The sequence below is a fragment of the Pinus tabuliformis genome, chromosome 1_2, assembly GCF_031772625.1.
Source record: "Pinus tabuliformis cultivar Carrire ecotype Pingquan chromosome 1_2, CPIR1, whole genome shotgun sequence".
NCBI lineage: Eukaryota > Viridiplantae > Streptophyta > Pinopsida > Pinales > Pinaceae > Pinus > Pinus tabuliformis.
In genome coordinates, this window is record NC_142298.1 from 1,097,578,574 (window position 1) to 1,097,599,670 (window position 21,097).

Below are 21,097 nucleotides of genomic sequence, written 5' to 3' on the forward strand. Positions count from 1 at the left end.
AGGAAAAGAAGAAGAAAGAGAAGAAGAAGAAGGAGCCAAAAGCGAAAGGGGGCAACCAAGCATCGTCTAGCGAAAATCCACACACTGAACCGACCAGGCCTAAATTGCCATGTGTCATTTGCAAATGAGACCACTATCATCGAGATTGTCCCTGCATCCCTCGGATCTTAAGGGACTGGTCTCCTCGTTTGCACAACCCGGTGTCGTCAACCTCTGATGATCATGTTGAAAACACACCGTCGACTAGTGAAAGTGAAGCCCTAGGACAAAAAGGAAAATATAGATTTCCTTGTAAACTGTGCGAAGGTGATCATGCCGTCCACCGTTGTCCCTTCTTAGACGAGGCTAAAAGAGTTTTGGATGATCGTCCGGTTTCACCGTTACAACTTCCTCCTGGATATAAAAAACTCTTGCCGAGTCTGTCACTAGTTGAAAATCCGGCTGACCCACCCAGGTGGTCAGCCGAAGCATCTATCATTGAAGACGAACCATCTGAACCCATACCAGACGAAAGTCAAAAGGTCGAGGCAGCAGTTGAAACGGTCTTGCCTTTAGAGGTTCCATCTTCAGATGATACAGTCACCGAAGAGAACAAGGATGACACCATCCAAATTCTTTTCGTAAGCACAGACTCCGATGAACATGGGGGAAATTTACCCGTTCCTTTACCACAGGAAGGAAGTTCATTAGAGTCATACCCGGCCATCTATTCGGTCCCACCTCCAAGCAACCTAGTTGTCTCCTTTGACTGGAATCAACTAGGCAGACCCCGTTTACCGGCTAGTATACCATTCCGAATCATTTTTCAAATATATAGAATGGTTATGGCCGGTACCATCATAGATGAAGGAGCTTCTGTGAGTATCCTTTCCTCGACTGCTTGGAAAGTGCTTGGTTCGCAATCGCTTTTACCTAAGATGAGAAATCTAATAGGCTTTGACAAAGGAACCAGTTGACCGTTAGGGATCCTTCCCAATGTGCCCATAACATTGAGAAGGAAAACCATTCACATGAACGTGATGGTAGTCCAAGGACCCCTGGATTATAATCTACTCCTCGGATGAGACTATATTTATTGCATGGAAGCGATTGTCTCCTCATTCTTTAGAGTAATGTGTTTTCCGCACGAAGGAAGAGTGGTCAAGCTCGTAGACCAACTTTCATTTCCTAGATCACGCATAGAAAATAGTCATATACCAACCCTGAATGGTCTTTTCACAGAAGGAATGTCTCATCAATCCCCAGTCCGTCCACCTGATGAGCGCGAGTGATTCGGGGGACATGACTGAAACCCAAGGGGCATGCACCCTGGTCTGCTTCGGCAGGAAAACTTCGGGTATAGGGTAGGTTTCCACGAGAGGTATATGACTGGACTGTACTCCCGTCCGTGATTGGAAGAGGGGGTTAGACTAGAATAAGATTCTCTCATCAAAGTTATGTGAGTGGAGTCGCCTCCGCCGCTCGCCTTTGTCTATTTCGGTAGACATCGCCGAAGAAGTGTTTTGTTTGCGCTGTGAATAGAACAATCTTTGGTAACCTGAAAGAGGTAGACCTTTCCTGATAAAACAAATGTTTTGTCGGTGGTTTAAAAGGTGACCTTGAAACTCTATTTTATACCTGGGGGCATGCAAACCTTTTGGCATGGAAGCGAAGAGCGACTATTTATTTTTTTAAATTTGTAGGTCCTCTAACCCTTTAAACTCGTAGGATTGGTCGTTTCCTAACTTGCATAAAGAAAGGATGTGGGGCAAAACTCTAAAAATTGCCGTTTTCATATGAGACATTCTTATTATGCGACTGGATTAATCGAGCCATTTTAGCGCATAGTTCAAGCTCATTAAAAAATAAACATAAGACATGAGCAAATGTTTCCCCCAGTATTTAAGCTCAATAAAAAAAAAATGAACCGAGTTCCGGTAAATAACCATCGTGAATGTAGTACTTCAGCCGTTAAAGCCTTGGTCGTGTTCTCATCATCACCTCCACTCTGTATTGGCCGATCATTCACCTCCATTTGATTGTTTACCCTTTTTGAGGAACAGCTGCGAAGAGTGATCTCATTAGCCATCCTTGTAACACTGCCGTGATTGGAAAATTCCAAACCTTACCTGGAATCAGCTGCTACCCAATTTTATCACTCATTCCTCAAAAGACGAGTCTCCTTTAAGCTCTTTTCAATTGACTCGTAAAATATGAAAAGATTGCCGAGCCATAGGCCTCTCCATCTCGTTAAAGGGACCGGAAGTGCTATCCCTCCTTTAGATTTTAATCTTTTTGGACCTGAGGGATTATTACACAAAAAGATCGAGCGCTTGTTTTGTTCGGCTCATTAAAAGGATAGAAAATTCATCCCTTCTGTATTGTTTTATACTTTTTTGGACTTAAGGGATTAGATGACGAAAAAGGAATTTTGGAGTTTCCTTTACGTTCCTTTTCAGACTCTCTAAAATTGAAAAGGACCGAGTTATCTTTGTCGTTAAACTCGTTAAAACTTAATAGCGACAAACTTGTCCATAGCAGACAAGAACGAGTTTCACTATCGCTAGGCTCGTTAAAACATAGCGATGGGTTTGCCCGAAGGGAAAATTATAGAACAAGCATATGTTATCCTCGTCAAGCTTGAAAAAAATAAAGAGGTACTGGTCAGCAATGACTGGGGAAAAATTGGGAAGAAAACTTGAAGAAACTTTGTTGGTAGCAAGTCGCTCTTGAACATGACACTTTCACTCCGCATCCAAGTTGGGTTGGGTTGTTTCATTCACCGGTCACATCACCATGGTCCCATCACACCATCCACATTTGGGGTTAATGCTACCAATCCATCACGTCAGTGTCGTCGATATGTTCAAGAGAAGTCATTCAGAGAATTAACCTATGTCTCACCTGCTACAATACATTTACACTCCATTCTTTCATGACCGCCACCCTGAACCTTATATCACCAGATCATTTTCACCTCCATTAAAATCATTTGCTCCATTCCGTGTCATTGATGTGGGATTCACTAAGGCCCTCCTATGACGGATCGCTTCTTGTCGACATCAGCTTATTATCCAAGAAGTTGATCTAGGAACAACCCCTTCAGTACTTTGAAGCTTGCATGCCTCAATGGCAAGTTTCTCACTTCCGGCGACAGGTTTACATCAATGGCCTTCGACCGAAAGATTTTGCGTGGTGTTCGACACCAAGTCCTCTATTCACACCATGTGAATTGTACTGCAGTACCTTGAGGGTCATTATCATTATCGGCAACTCCTCTCGCGTCTGTTAACAGCTTACATCATTGGCTGGTAATCAGGCGATGTCTTTCCATGTTCGACTCCAGAACATCTCTCACATGGATCGACTTGTACTTCGAGCGAAGATAGAACGAGATTGAAGACCCCAGATCTAGTTTCATCCATCCAGGCTGCGATATATATTCAGGGAAATAAAGACATCAAATGTACATCATTGCTGCACAGATAATCATCCAATCAAAGGGATGATGGCTCTACCAGAATCATCAGTCTACACTCAGACGATTGTCTGTCCTATGTACATGAAAATGAATTTATAAAGCTGAGCATGGGAATGCCCGCCTCAGCTAGATCATGAAAATATTATGAAGATAATGTATTGTATTGTATCTTATTATAGGTCTCCTCCCATCTTGAAAGAACTTTGGATCCTCATAATAAAGCATTTCACCTGACATCAAAAGATTAACGACCTCATGCTTTACGGGGCAACTGTTATAGACATTTTTGGGCACTGCAACCCCAAGCATAAAATGTCCATAAGCCAAGGGCTCCTAAGTCCCTAAAAGTGTTGTTCTAACCCCTAAAGGAACAAGGTCAACTGATTACAGCTTCTCCCAGAAGTTCTCCATGAAAAACCACTCAGAACTGGTCAAAATAGGATCATTTCAACTGCTCCATAGGCAAAGTGCATTGCATCTCACCTAAATACACTGTGTGGGTGCATTTCATTTCAAAAATCCCTTCTATGGGGTGCGATGGGTGAGAAGTGACAAATGGCAGTGTCATTCCGCGAGGTGGAGAGGCATGGAATCTTCCAGAAACTTCTCCTGTGACACTTGCCTCTCTGAATTCGACCAAGGATGAGTAATAGATCATCAATCTCCAAGTGGAAGCAAGAACTATCAGAGGGAAGACACTAATCAAATCACAAGCTGACTCATCTCCCTTACAGATATCTATATATGGATCCCTCATCCCAGAGATCAGGAGGCTGGAATTTTGTATATTGTAAGGAATTGATGTTAGTTTCTTGAGACAACATCAGAGTGTTGGGTGATATAAGCTTTCTATGAGGTGAAGAAGGGCTTACTTGCTGAGAGGATGATGCTGGGTCAGAACAACTGGTTGTAACTCCCTTGGCTCTTTCTTGTTTATCAATAAAAGCTATTCAAGTTTTCCTCCATACTCTTGTGTCATTTATATTTTATGCATTTGTATGGTCAATTTACATCTGATCCTAGATTGTTTATGATTATAGATCCATGTTCTTGTATAGTTTTATGCTGCTATGATCCTACAGGTACTCTGTGAAGCTGGGCGTACAAGGGAGCAAGTAGCGAAAGACTATCAAGAGAAAGAGGAATCGAACTAGGAGATTAGCGCAAGACAGAGGTTGGTCTTCTTTGTTCTTCTCTCATCTATATTTCATAAAGGAAAAATGAAAGTAGCTTTACTTTGTTTGTTTCTAAGGTAGCTACCACACCTTAGTGGGATAAGCAGTTCTGTGTAGACACTTTTCCCTGTAACACTAACTGTCCCTATAATAATGAAATGGAGGCTACATGTTTCTTCATGGATCTCAATGTAAATAGTCTTATACCTAGGTGAAATGCATATCATGAGGTATTCTTTATGTCATCAATACTTTTTACAAAATCACTATCTATAACCAATAAGATGGCTATCTTTGGAATTATTTTGCAAAATTTCATACTACTTTGCTGCTATAGTATACCTTAACGTCCTTTTATCTTCCTTATAATGAGTTTCCTTTGGTGATTCCAAAAGCCTAGATATATATCTGAGTGAATGCATTAAGTTAGGCCTTGTTTCTATGACAAATAGTAGGAAACCTAATAGCTTATCATAAAAACAGGAATTGATTATTGAACTATTGTCATCTTTTATTAGCTTGGTTCCTACAAAAATTGATGTGTTTGCTAGGTTTCATCCACCCATCATTATGTTTGTCAAAATGTCTTCTGCATACTTTCTATGAAAAATGAAAATTTCCTTTTAAGATTTTTCAACTTCTATTCAAAAAAAATATTTCATGTGACCAAGTTTGGTCATCTCAATTTACTTCTCCATAGTTGTCTAAAATATTTGAATCGTAAATTTCATGTGTAAATCATATCATAAACGTAAATGAAAACAATGAAAACATTACCTTGTAGATCTATTTTTTTATAGAGCATGGATTCATTAATGTCGTGTTTGAATACTCTTTTGAGTAGATAAGAATCAATTTTGTTGTACCATGGTTTTGGGGATTGTTTTAAACCATACAAATTAATTTTTATTGTAACAACCCCACATTTGCCTTTTTTTTTGTAAATCAATAATCATGACTACAAAACTCTCATGGATTCACAACTTGGTAAGACAAATAAATAAAAAAGTTGAAAAATTTAATGTAATTTTAAATTGGTGTGCTAGAGTATTGGATGACAAGGATCCATTACCTAAGGGAGGAGGAAAGCTAACTTATTTAAAAATCCATGATAAAACTTGAGAGTTATTGTTGAACTCAGTTTTGACCCAATTGAACAACCACCTCCTCATAAAAGTTATGAGATTAGACGTGAGTGGTGAAGGGAAGAGCATAATTCCAATTCCTCTAGAAGATCAAGGAGAGACCAAGGAGGGATGAGTCTTTAAGAAGAGATGAGCTGGAAAAAAAAGGAGATAAAGCATAAAGTGAATTGGAATTGAAGATAGTGTGCTCCTTTAAAACATGAAGAGATGCAAGGGAAGTATATATACGCACAGCTAATAAGAGAATGGGAGTTCTTTTGGATAGTGATTCTCCTTCTATTTATTCTTGGTTGGTGGGATGTTTCTCTTTGGAGCATTAAAGGCTAGTGCAAACAACATGGAACCATGGACCACGAAAAAAGAAAGACATGGAAGTTATGGAGCTAATTATTTAGCACTATGCTCTATGAAATTTCAGGTGTTATTCCACTTGTTTTGTATTTTAGGGAACTAGGTTATCTGTCCAAGTTGAATTCTTCAATGGGAGTCTTAGTGGACAATCTAATCACTATGATACTTCTTGTATAGCTAATAAAGCTCCTCAACATGTTAATATGAGTCATTGTGGTGCTTTCTAGTGGTCAGGGTGTAGGCATTATTGACAAACATTCAAAACCAGACACAATCTCTTCTAGTTCATGTTGCACCCATTCTTCCCTCTCTCGTAGAGTATCTCACATCTATATCTGAAGTTATCTATTCCACTAACCTAGCGGAACCACTTAAAATTTCCCCAACCAGATGAGCCTTATAAATTTATTAAAAAATCGCAAAATCAGAATCGCAAGACTATTAGGCAATGTTTACTTACTTTTCACTAAAACGATGTGAGGTTGATCAAACAGCCGTCGACCTTAGTGATCCAATGGTCACCGTATCATCGCTCAACAATCTACGCAACCTTTAACTGGCCACACAGACCCAATGAGGTTTATAAACACTCGATTTATAGAAGTTCGGGTCCGGCTTTTCCCACGTGCTTAATTCCTTAGGATGTATCCGATGGGGTTTATAGACTGTAATATAGTCAATGTCAGGTCTGGTTCATGAGTTAACGTCTGCCCATTTAACATCTACCCATTTCTTTAGCTGATGTCCATCGGATAACGATGGCTACTGGATCCTCTGGCTTGCAGGACTTCTAATAAACCACAAGTTAACACTAGTTTAACCCCCACTGTGGATTGATCGTAAGGCGTTGAAATTAAGATCAACAACTAAGGATGAATGTGGTCCTTCAAGCCCAATCAAGGAACTCATATACCTTCAAACCCCACAGTTGATAATACACGCGAAAGAGATTAAAGTCAATTACATAATACTTGAAACTTTTAGAATTAAACAGGAAACTCAACAAAACACATTACAGAGGGATGCAACACCTCTGGGATTGACCAAATCTACACAGAAAGACACAAAGAGATATTTTCTGCAAATAAATCTTATATATGGAAAAATAATCTGAATCAGTCAAAACCCCCTTATTATGATTCGAAACTTACATAAGTATTGTTTCAATTAACAACCAAGTCCTAAATCAAAGGACCAAACTAACTAATCCTATCTAATCTACATGATATTATCCTCGAGAATCTCCACTACATCTAACTACATGAATTTATTACATGATAATCTATATCCTAGATTCTAGTCTAAATCATATCTAGAAAGCTTTGAAAATTGATAGCTAAAAGATGCCACTCCTTTGCTTGTAACTTTTTTTGGATTTTTGGAATAATACGAAGCCTTTTGTCTTTAAGCCTCATTCTCCTCCATCAGACTCCTAAGGACAAAATTCTTTATGGTCTCCTGTCCATGAGCTCTTATACAGAACTACCCAATTTCTATAGTGTAGCATCTGTTACCCAGGTAGCTTCAGCAATTGGTTGATCTTTCCACTTGACCAAATATTGAAAATACTCCTATCATCTTGTCTTCTTCAATAATTTCTTGTCCAAAATCCTCTTTGCTCCAATTCCTTTGATGTAGGTAACTGTTTTTCCCAATCAATTTCTTGTTTCTCTTGGTCTTCTACTGTGTCATCTATTTTTCACCTTCATACCTGTATAAATCAGCAACATTGAAAATTTGAGATATTCCAATATCAGAGGGTATTTCAATTTCATATGCATTTGCAGAAAATTTTCTTAATACCCTGCATGGTCTAATTTTCTTGAACTTTAACTTGTTGTACTCTCTTTTTGGAAATATTTCCTTCCTCGGGTGTGCTAAAACCAAATCTCCAACTTCAAAGTTAACTTCTCTCCTTCTCAAGTCTGCCCTGCTTTTGTACTTTATGTTGCTATCCTGTAACTGTTGTTTTACCTGTTCGTGTATTTCTTGCATTTCTGAAGCAAAATATTCCTCCAGCACTTGTCATATCATATTTTCCCATATTTCTTAATTCAGACACTCCCCTTGGATCCATTCCATAAACTATGTGGAATGGACTCTGCCCTGTACTCCTGTTAGGAGAGTCATTATATGCATATTCAGCCTGTGCCAATACTTGATCCCATTGTTTTGGATGTTCACCTGTAAGACTTCTCAGAAGATTACCCAAGCTTTTGTTTACAACTTCAGTCTATCCATCCATCTGAGGATGATAAGCAGAACTGAAACTCAGTTTAGTTCCAAGCTTCTTCCACAATGTCCTCCAAAAATGTCCAACAAATTTGGAGTCTCTATCTGAAAAAATACTCTTAGATAACCCATGTAATCTTGCTATCTCTTTAAAAAACAGATTGACAATGTGAGTAGCATCACTGGTTTTATAACATGGAATAAGATGTGCCATTTTTGAAAATCTATCAACTACAACATAAATTGAATCATTTCCTCTTTGAGTCCTTGAAAAGCCCAAAACAAAATCAATGCTTACCATATCCCAAACTATATCTAGAATAGCTAATGGAACATACAACCCTGTGTTTTGGCTTCTTCCTTTCGCATACTGGCAAACTTTACAATTCTTCACATACTTTTCCACTTCAGTCCTCATCTTTGGCCATAAATAAAACCCGTTCAACTACTCATAAGTCTTATCTGCACCAAAATGTCCTGCAAGTCCACCACTATGTTTCTCCTTGATTAAATTTTCTCTCATAGAACAATTTGGTATGCATAGCTGATTTCTTTTAAACAACAAGCCATCTTGCAAGGAATAATCAAGCCACTTACTTTTGTCTAATAAAATGGTATTTTTACAAGCTTCAAATCCCTCTTTAAATTCTAAGTCTTTTTCATACAATTCCTTAAGAAAATCAAAACCCAACACTTGAATTTGACATTCTTGAAGTAGTATGTTTCTTCTACTTAAGGCATCTTCTGCTTTATTTGATTAGCCATTTATATGCTTCAAGACAAAATTAAAACCTTGAAGATACTCTACCCATTCAGCATGTTTCTAGTTAAGCTTTGGCTATTGCATAATGTACTACAATGCATGGTTGTCTGAATAACGTATAAACTCTTTAGACATCAAGTAATGTCTCCACCTCTTCAATGACTGCAGAACTGCATAAAACTCTTTATCATAAGAAGAATACTTCTTCTTTGGCTCATTCAGTTTCTCACTGAAATAAGCTACTGGTCTGTCCTCCTGACTTAAAACACCTCCAATGGCTTCTCCACGGGCATCACATTTCACTTGAAAAGGTTTATTAAAATCAGGAAAAATCAAAAAGGTTTTTTAGTGATCTTTCTTTTCAACAGCTGAAAGTTCATTTCTACTTCAACAATCCACTTAAATGGTTATCTATCTTTCTTTATAGTGTCGATAATATAAGCATTGATCTTACTAAAATTCCTTATGAATTTTCTATAAAAAATAGCAAGACCATGCAAACTTCTTACCTCAAAAATGCTTCTTCGTGAAGGCCACTCTGTGATTGCCTTGATCTTCTCTAGATCCATCTTTAATCCATCAGCAGAAACAACAAAACCCAAATAGACAAATTCTTCCTTCACGAATGAACACTTCTTTAAGTTTATCAGTAACTTCTCTTGTTGCAATCTTTGTGAGACGTAATTCAGATGTCTCATGTGTTCCTCCTTAGACCTGATGTAAACTAATGTATCGTCTAGATATACTATTACAAATTTACCAATAAACTCCTTCAAAACTTCATTTATAAGCCTCAGGAATGTACTAGGTGAATTTTACAACCCAAATGGCATTACCATCCATTCATACAACCCTTCATTTGTTTTAAAATTAGTTTTCCATTCATCCCCTTCTCTAATACTTATTTGATGATACACACTCTTTAAATCTAGCTTTGTAAAATATCTTGCTCCACTCAGACAATCCATCAAATCTTCAATTCTAGGTAAAGGAAATCTATACCTAATGGTTACTTTAATGACTGCTCTTGAATCAGTGCACATTCTCCACCCTCCATCTTTCTCTGGGCTCAACATTGTTGGGACTGCACAAGGACTCATACTCTCTCTAATCAGTCCTTTATATAATAGTTCCTGCACCTATTTTCTAACTTCTTCATTCTCTATGGGAGTCATCCTATAAGCTACTTTATTTGGTAGATTTTCTCCTCGAATCAAATCTATATGATGATTGATTTTTCTAGTGGGTGGTAACTCATTAGGCAAGTCATCTACAATGATATCACAATAATTTTCCAACATCTCTTGAATCTCAATTGGTAAATCAGAAACTTTTGTGGAAGTAATTATTACCTTGGGTTTACAAACCAATGCAAAACTTACCACATCTTCCTCCATCTACTATAAGTATTCCTTTCCACCTAGCAAAAGGGTCTTTGCTTCAGGTTTCTTCGATGTATCTTCTTCTTCTATTGGCAACAATGTATGATTGACACCATCTTTGCTGAATTTGTAGGTGTTCTTCTTTCCATCATGCATAGCTCCTTTGTCATACTACCATGGTATACCCAAAAATACATGACACACATCAATATGCATCACATCACACAAAATTTAATCTTTATACTTGCCCAACTGTAAGTCCACTTCACATTGTTCATTTACTAACAACATATGTCCCTTTTGTAACCATGATACCTTGTAAGGTGTTGGATGTTTCTTTATTTTCAATTTCAATTTCTCCACCACTTCTGTAGAGACCAAATTATCATTGCTGCCACTAAAAATTATCATCTGACAACATTTCCCTTGAACCTTGCACATAGTCCTGAACAAGGTCTTCCTTTGTGTTGCTTCAACAAATTCCTTTTCTCACCTTAGCAATACTTTGTTAACTACCAAAGATTCTCCTCTCTCTCGTACATTTTCTTCTTCTGCCACTGTTGCTACCTCCTCTTAAATATGTGCAACAATTGCATTTCTATGAGGTATTCCTGCATTTTTTGGGCACTCATAAGCTCGGTTTCCCAGCTTGTTACATCTGTAATATCTAACTTCTCTTCCTTTTCTTCTACCTCCTCTTCCTCTGGAAAAACTCCCTCTAGCACTTGCATCACCTCCTGTGGCTATATGCTAACTTGAGTTGCTGCTAGCTTCATCTCCAAGTGTTGTAGATATTCCTCTACCACCTTGTATTCCCCTTTCTCGGAAAGTACCTCTATTTCTGGCAGATTGTTTCCTCAAGAGTTTTTCTTTGGCTTTCAGTACCATCTGATATGCCTCTTCCACTATTTTAGGAGACAATACACTTATCTTAGCTTGAATGTCCATTCTAAGACTGTTCACATATCTGGCAACTTTATCATCTATATCTTGGACTTGTCCTGCTCTTATACTCACTTTGTAGAATTCATCTTTTTATTCCTTTGCTGTCATAAGCCTCTGTCTAAGATTTTGCATCTGTCTAAGATTTTGCATCTGTCTAAATAATGTTTGCTGATAGTCACTTGGTAGAAACTTACTTTTCAGTTTTGCCACCATTCTCTTCCAATTCTTAATTGGTTGTTTTCCAAGTCTTCTTATTTCTACCTGCACTCCATCCCACGAAAGTGCTACATATCCTTTCAACTTTGTGAAGGCAAACTATACCTTCTTTTCATCCTATGTTTCTTCATAATCGAAGAATTTCTCCATGTCATTATTCCAGTCTATTAGCTCCTTAGGATTTAATCCTCCTGCATAAATTGAAACTTCAGTTTTGGGTATAGATGTGGATCTCAACACTCACTGAAAGAATCTCATCTCAAGAGTAACCTCTACAGGTTTCTCCTCTTCTGCAGCCTCTGCTTTAGGATCACTGACATCTCTAGCATCTGCATCTCTCCCTGCTTCCATTGCTTCTAATCTAGCCTACATATGTTGCATAGCTTCCATCACTTCAGCATTTGCAACAGGCCTTCCTCTTCTACCATGTCCTCTTCCAACTCTGAAAGCCATAGTGGATTTTTTCCTCTAACCCCTAAGATCATGTTTAGTGTCTTTAAGTTGCTTTGATACCACAAATGGTGGCCGGGGTGCAGGCGTTATTGACAAAATTTCAAAACCAGACACTATCTCTTCTAATTAAGGCTTCACTTCTTCTTCCCTTTCCCGAAGAGTATCACTTATCTATTTCTAAAGTTATCTATTCCACTAACCTAACAGAACCACCTAAAATTTCCCCAACAAGATGAGCCTTATAAATCTATTAAAACATCGCAAAATCACAATCGCAAGACTATTAGGCAAGGTTTACTTACTTTTGACTAAAGTGATGCGAGGTTGATCAAACGGTTAGAAACCTTAGTGATCCAATGGTCACCGTATCATCGCTCGACAATCTGCGTGACCTTTAACTGACCACATGGACCCGATGAGATTTATAAACACTCGGCCTTTAGAAGTTCGGGTCCGGCTTTTCCCACATGCTTAATTCCATAGGACGGGTCCGATGAGGTTTATAGATTGTAATATAATCGATGTCAGGTCCAGTTCGTGATTTAACGTCCGCCCATTTCTTTAGCTGATATTTGTCAGATAACGATGGCCACTAGATCCTCCGGCTTGCGAGACTTCTAATAAACCACGAGTTAACACCAGGCTAACCCCTGCTGTGGACTGATCGTAAGGCATTGAAATTAAGATCAATGACTAAGGATGAATGCGGTCCTTCAAGCCCGATCAAGGAACCCGTATACCTTCAAACCCCGCAGTTGATAATACACGTGAAAAGAGATTAAACTCAATTACACAATACTCGAAACTTTTAGAATTAAACAAGAAATTCAACAAAACACAATGATATTACAGAGGGATGCAACACCTCCTAGATTGACCAAATCTACACAGAAAGACACAGAGAGATATTTTCTGCAACTAAATATTATATATGGAAAAACAAGCCGAATCAGTCAAAATCCCCTTATTATGATTTAGAACTTACATAAGTATTGTTTCAATTAACAACCAGGTCCTAAATCAAAGGACCAAACTAACTAATCCTATCTAATTTGCATGATATTCTCCTTGAGAATCTCCACTACATCTCACTACTTGAATTTATTACATGACAATCTATATCCTATATTCTAGTCTAAATCCTATCTAGAAAGCTTTGAAAATTGACAGCTAAAAGACCCCACTCCTTTTCTTGTAACTTTTTTTGGATTTTTTGAATAATACGAAGCCTTTTGTCTTTAAGCCTCATGCTCCTGCATCATTAAACCCAAGCGACTAATATTATAAACACTAAGATAAATATTCTGAACACTAAAATAAACACAGTTGGCCATCATTGACCATTGTTGATTTTTCATATTGAGACAAATGCTTGTCAATATGTGACATTGGACCATGGTTGATCATGCTTAATCATGGTTGATTTTCATATCAAGACAATCTTTCTCATAGTGCAATGTTTGACCATCGTTAACAATAATTGACCATGGATGAACATTTTTTATTTAATAAAATATTCTTGAACATCGTTTACCGAGGTTGGCCATGCACTACCTCATCAAGGACACTTTTAAGACATTTTTTTAAGACAAAAGAAATCTTTTGTCTTAAAAAGTCACTTTATATTTTAGTTATTTTACATTAAAGTTTAATATCAATTGAATTGTCTTAAATATAAATTTTAAGACAAAAACAGTATGAGAGAAAAATATTTTAAGACAAAACTTTATATTTAAGACACAAATAGTTTAAGACAAAATAATTTAAGACAAAAGCAGTTTGAAACACAAATATTTTAAGACAAAACTTTATATTTAAGACAAAAATATTTTAAGACAAAACCTTATATTAAAGACAAAAATATTTTGAGACAAAACTTTATATTTAAGACAAAATTAGTTTGAGACAAACATTTAAAGACAAAACTTTATATTTAAGACAAAATTATTTCAAGACAAAAACAATTTAAGACAAACTTATGTTAAGACAAAACTTTATATTTAAGACAAAAACAATTTGAGACAAAAATATTTTAAGACAAAACTTTATATTTAAGATAATGGCCACTTTAGATGAAACCTTTTTAATACAATTAACAATTAAGACACAAACATATCAATTTAAGGCAATATTATCTAACAACTACAAAATTGACTCTGAGAGTGCACCCTAAGTCCGCCAGCTTGCAAGGAACTACATCTGTCTTGCACCTATATCGAGGTTGTTATTTTACTTAACATTCACGTTATATTATATAAAGACAATAATTTGTTGGTGTCTTTGTTTTGTGGGGGTAGTCAACTAAGAAGAACATGACAACTTTTACTGACAAGATGGCTCGAACATCAATTCCTCTTCTATCCCTTTCATATTTGATGATATGATTAGAGAAAAATTGTCTATCATTGCATTCAACACTACTACACAGAGGGGGATTTAAAGACAAATTTTTAAAAGAAATAAAATATCTTGTCTTCAAATTTTCAATACAAGGCGCTAGTAAAGAAAGGTAAAGGTAAAGGATTAGGGGTCTGTCTACTAGCATTCACCAAGTGGTTGGTTTACAAAGATTTTGAAGTGATATTAAAAAAAGGAAAAGCATTCCTGAGACACATAGCCACGAGACAGGTGAGGTAGATCGAGGTTCGTGTGAAGAACCTATATAAGCTAGATGTGGAAGATTGTGCTGCATTAAGCACTAATGCGGAGAAAGTGTAGGTCGTGATGTCAATGAACTTTGGCACAAAATACTTGTTCATTTGCATCATGGTACCTCGAATATATACAACAAATAACCACTGGCCTCCCTAAAGGAGCACTTAATGTTATGCTCTTAACCTGCAAAAGATACCCAGAACATAGAACAGTGAGAGACAATAGCAAATACTTTATTATTGAGAAAGCAATGTTCACTGGCCTCTTCGAGGGGGCAACCTCCAATAGAGTAGAGCTCAATACAAAAATAAGACACGATGCTCCTCGCAGGGAGTCTCTATCCTTTATATATGACTCATACATGCAATACCAAGGATCAATACCATGGGCTTTATTATTACCATCTATCTAATACTACGGCCCATTTGTAACTAACTGTGGTCCCGTCATTAATTGTGGGTTGAACACTTACAATTATTAATTTGGGCTTTATTGACTCTTGACTATGACTCGATCCCATTACCTAAATAAGGGGGTTAGGGTGGGACCCTAACAGGCCCCCCCCTTAAGACTAGCGTTGTTCTCAAGGCTGAAGCTGCGGAAACTGTTGAAGAATAGTGGTTGGTTCCCAAGTTGCATCTTCCGGAGAGGTGTCTTTCCACTTGACGAGGACTTCCCTAATGATGTGGCCCCGCAAATGCCTGTCTCGTGTGTCTAGGACTCGTTCAGGTTGGAGCCAGATTGAACCTTCTTCGTCCAATTCAGGTAGACTAGTTTGAATTCTGCAATTGTTCCCAATCACTTTCTTGAGGCACTAGACATGAAAAACTGGATGGATTTTTGCAGTAGGTGGAAAAGCCAACTTGTAAGCCACTTCTCCAATGCGCTGAAGTTCCTGGTATGGTCCGTAGAATTTTGGAGCTAGTTTCTGACAACCCTTGTTTTTGAGTGATGTTTGCTTATATGGTTGCAGCCTCAAAAAGACCTGATCCCCTTCTTGAAATTGGCGCTTTGAGCGATGCTGGTCTACCTGTTGCTTCATGCAGTTCTGAGCTTGATGAAGATTCTCTCTAAGATGGGTGAGCATGGTTGCGCGGTGTTGTAGGAGTTGATCCACCGCTTGTACTTTTGAGCACCCCTTGAGATAATAAGTAGGGGAAGGAGGGAGTTGACCATATACTGCTTCATAGGGAGTCATTTTGGTGGTGGCATGATACTTGGTGTTATACCACCATTCAGCCAGAGGTAACCACTGTACCCAAATATGTTGTTTTTCTGAAGTGAAACACCTAAGGTAGGTTTCCAAACATTTGTTGACGGCTTCAGTTTGACCATCCGTTTGTGGATGATAGGAAGTACTGAGTTTTAGCTGAGTGCCTTGTATCCTGAAGAGTTCCTGCCAAAAATTATTGGTGAAGATCAGGTCGCGATCGGACATAATAGAAGTGGGCATGCCATGCAATTTGAAGATCTGATCCATGAAAGATTGAGCGACCAAAGTTGGTGTAGACGGGTGGGGTAGGGCGCAGAAATGAGCATAATTCGAAAGTCTGTCCACAACCACCATGATGACTGACTTGTTTCCTGACTTTGGAAGACCTATAATGAAATCCATAGAAACCTCCGTCCAAATTGATGCCGGGATGGGCAATGGTTGTAATGTGCCTGGTGTGTTGACGGTTTCCCCTTTGTGGCATTGACAGACATCGCATTCTGCTACGAAAGTAAGGATGTCCTTTTTCATGCCTATCCAAAAAAATGATCTTCTGGTGCGAGCATACGTCTTCTGAAAGCCCGAATGTCCTGTAATGGGAGATGAGTGCAATTCTGCCAAAATGCGACTTTTGAGGGTGGATGTTGGTGATATTACGACTCTGTCCCTGTAGCGAAGAATATCATCCTGCCACGAGTAGCCCTTCGTGGAATTTGGATCCACCTGCAATTGAGAAATGAGTTGGGAGAGCCCGGGATGTGAAAACCATTCCCTGCAAGCCTCTTCAATCCATTCCGGAATGGGGAGGGAAATTGCTAGCAGAGTACTTTCCTCCTCAAATTGGCGAGATAATGCATCTGCTACACTATTGTCTTTCCCTTTCTTGTAAATGATCTCATAATCATATCACAGCATTTTGGTGAGCCATTTATTTTTTTGTGGGGAGGATAGGCGTTGCTCCAAAAAATATTTAAGACTGTGATGATTTGTGCGGATTTGGAAACGTCGCCCCAATAAGTAAGGTCGCCAGGTCTCTACTGCATGTAAGATGGCCATCCTTTCCTTCTCGTAGGTAGATTGGCCCAGATTCCTCCCACTTAGTTGTTGGCTTGTGAAGGCTAAAGGTTGTCCTTCCTGCATTAGGACCACCCCAATACCTGTACCCGAAGCATCACATTCAATGACAAAAGATTTGGTGAAGTCAGGTAGTGCTAAGACTGGAGTGGAACACATGGCAGTTTTTAGAGCGGTAAATGCCTGTTGTGCTTCCTCATTCCAAAAGAATGAATTTTTCTTTAGGAGTTGAGTGAGGGGCTTCGCTATGCGACCATAGTTGCGGATAAATTTACGATAATAGCCTGTGAGACCAAAAAATCCTCTCAAGGTCTTAGGTTGAGGCCAATCCTGCATTGCCTGGATCTTTTTGGGGTCCACGTTGACACCTTCACGCCCCACAATGTGGCCCAAATACTCAACTTCTTCCATGCCAAACGAACACTTGGACATCTTGACAAATAATTTATGCTTGCAGAGCAGTTGCAAGAGTAGATCTACATGCTGAAGATGTGCAGCCCAAGTGCAACTATAGATGAGGATGTCATCGAAGAAGACAAGGACAAATTTCCTGAGATATGGTTTGAGAATGTGGTCCATAAGGCTCTGAAAAGTAGAGGAGGCATTACAAAGACCAAATGGCATGACCAGGAACTCATAATGGCCTTCATGAGTTTTGAAAGCAGTCTTTGGAATGTCGACTTCCTTCATGCGAATTTGGTGGTAGCCTGAGTGAAGATCCAGCTTAGTGAAGAATTGAGCCCCATTGAGTTCATCCAACAAATCGTCAACCACAGGAATGGGAAATTTATCTTTGACTGTCAACTTATTGAGGGCCCTAAAGTCGGGACATATCCGCCACTCCCCATCTTTCTTGAGCACCATGACCACTGGGGATGAATAAGGACTAATGCTGGGATGAATGACACCTGCTTCCAAAAGTTCCCTGATTATTTTTTCTATTTCATTCTTTTGGGTGAACGGATATTTGTATGGGCGCACATTTGGGGGTTGGGCACGTGGAACCAAGGTGATGCTATGATCATGTTCCCCTCGCGAGGGTGGAAGCTCATGAGGCTTGTCAAAGACTGGCAGATGGTTATTTAAAATCTATTGCATCTCAGGATGAATTGGCAGAGACTTGGTTTCGACTGCCTGGATGGAATTAAATTGAGCTATAACTCCATGATTGCCCTTTTTTAACAATTTTTCCATCCTATGCTAGCTGATGATAGAGGGGGCTCCTGCCTGGAGTCCACAGAGGGTTTGTGTGTAGTTGTTCTGCTTAAAACTCATATATAACTCCTGGAAATCCATTGTGATTGGCCCAAGAGTGTGGAGCCATTCAGCGCCGAGGACAATGTCGCAACCTCCCATGTGTATGGCAAACATGTGGGTTTTCAACTGATAATCCCCCATTTGAAGATTGACATTTTCATAGTGGCCTTCACATTTTAATGTGCCCCCATCCGCAATTTGGACTTGGAAGTTAGAAGCTACGCGTACAAAACAATGCACTGCTTCTGCGACTTTTTGATGGATGAAATTATGTGTACTTCCACTATCAATCAAGACTACGACTGGGCGATGTTTAATAAAACCTCTGATTTTGAGAGTTTGGGGTGAAGAAATCCCTGCCAAAGCATGCAGCGAAATAACTGGTTGATCAGAGACATTGTCCTTTTGGTTGTCTTCTTCTAGCGCCTCATGTTCCTCAAGTGGTGGATCTTCCTCTGTAGAGCTGTAGTCAATGGCATCAATTTGAAAAATTTTGGGCTCCTTGCATTTATGACCCGAGGAGTATTTTTCATCACAGTAGTAACATAGTCCTTGCTTTCTTCTTTCGGCCATTTCCGCAGGTGACACCTTTTTGACCTTAAGTGTTTGAGTCGTGTTGTGAGCCTGTGGGGGGCGACCTTTAGCGAAGAAATTTGGGCAACTGTACTGGGCTGCTAATGCACGTTCCATGTTACGAGCTACCTTGCAAGCCTCCGTCCATGTGGGAGGGTGGTGCAGTAGGACTTGGGCTTTGATGGCTTCTTTAAGACCACTGATAAAACATTCCGTGTAGAACACATCTGAGAGACCCCAAGTGCGGAAGGCTAAGGCTTCAAGAGCTGTAATATATTCATCCACTGTACCAGTCTGTCGGAGCTTAGTAAGACTACCCAAAAAAGAAGATTCCTGGTCAAAGCGGTCTTGAAGAGCTTTTTTGAATTTGGTCCAAGTCAGAAAAGGTCCATTGCAACGTTGATGCCATTCCCACCATTGCCACCTTCCATTGTCCAAGTACATGCTCCCCACCATAAGCTGAGTCGCATCATCTAAGATGTTATTCAGATTGAAATATTGCTCCATTTGTGCTATCCATGCTTACGGGTGAGAACCGTCAAATTTATGCATATCCAACTTGGCAGGTCGCTGACGGGGTTGTTGGTGGGTGTGCCAGACATGAGGAGAGTGGCTAGACTCACCCTCACTGTGTCCATTGCCATTATACACCTCCTCGTGGGCTTGCTCCTTGCCCTTCAGGATTATGCTCTCGACCAGGCTAGTTAGTCGGTTAAGCTGAATGTGGAGGGTTTGCATGGATTCTTCAAGTTTGTCCATCCTTTCATTGGCCATCGCTTGAGCTCTAGTTTCTACCATGCATTGACCTGATGTTTTTTTTTAAAATTGGGACCGCCTAAAAATTTTTCACTAAGAATTGAATGGTACCACAGTGCTCAACTCGTTGTCCTGATTCTGATGGGCTAGATCACCAATAAGCGCCCCGGGAGATCTCAGACTTTTTTTTTTCTTTTTTCTGATAACTCCTAATGGAGTTTTACTCCTTCCTTATCAATACTGCAGTCGCCAAATCCTCAAAATGTCAATGTGGCCAAAAGTCCTGTGAAAATTATACCCCGGTATAGGAACCCTTCACAACGACTCAGATCTGGTGGATCTGAGAGATCTGAATGGCGGATCGGATAGCTCTGGGCGATGGAACGGACTGCTACTGTGGATCTGATGGATCTAATAGATCGGAATGGCTGGTCTGCTAACTCAGAACTGTGGGACTGATGTCTGCTGCTGCTGCACCTCTTTGCACGCTGATCTGGTAGATATAATGCATGATCCCCAGATAGAAAAGGCAACTATGGTCTCGAGGAGTGTTAGGTGCTACAGATCGCAATATACATAAGGTCTGACAGTAGTACTCGGCCTAATGTTTCAGGGCTCTAACTAAGGACGATCAACCGTACCCTTAGCCATACAACCCGACTACCCTATCGTACGGGTGAGTAATCTCTCCGAATGCTATTCTCGGTGTACTATAGCAGCAAGACGACCGAAGGTTTATCTATGGCGAGGTTGCAGATGAGCTAAGGGGCTTCCGATATACCTAGAAGGTACTTGGAAGACAGTCCGTACGTGGTTCTGTCTAATGCGCTACTACTCGAAGGGGTACCCACAGGGGTTACAAGGGAGTCCAACAAGCGTGACCACCTCTTGTATTTCCTGTGTGCATGCCTCCCCAAATCCGCAGGTTTATGCACTCAATGACAAATCTCGTGGTTTAAAGACGCCGAAACACGTCTCTAGCCAAAAAAAAAAAATTCTACGAAATGTAGATCCCACCATCCCTGGAAAGTGCTCTGATACCACTTGTTATGCTCTTAACCTCCAAAAGATACCCAAATACAGAATATGCAACGAAAGATACCCAGAACATAGAACAGTGAGAGACAACAGCAAATACTTTATTATTGAGAAATCAATGTTCACTGGCCTCTTCGAGGGGGCAACCTCCAATAGAGTAGAGCTCAATACAAAAATAAGACACGATGATCCTCGCAGGGAGTCTCTATCCTTTATATATGACTCATACATGCAATACCAAAGATCAATACCATGGGTTTTATTATTACCATCTATCTAATACTACGACCCATTTGTAACTAACTGTGGTCCCATCATTAATTGCGGGTTAACCACTTACAATTATTAATGTGGGCTTTATTGACTCTTGACTATGACTCGATCCCATTACCTAAATAAGGGGGTTAGG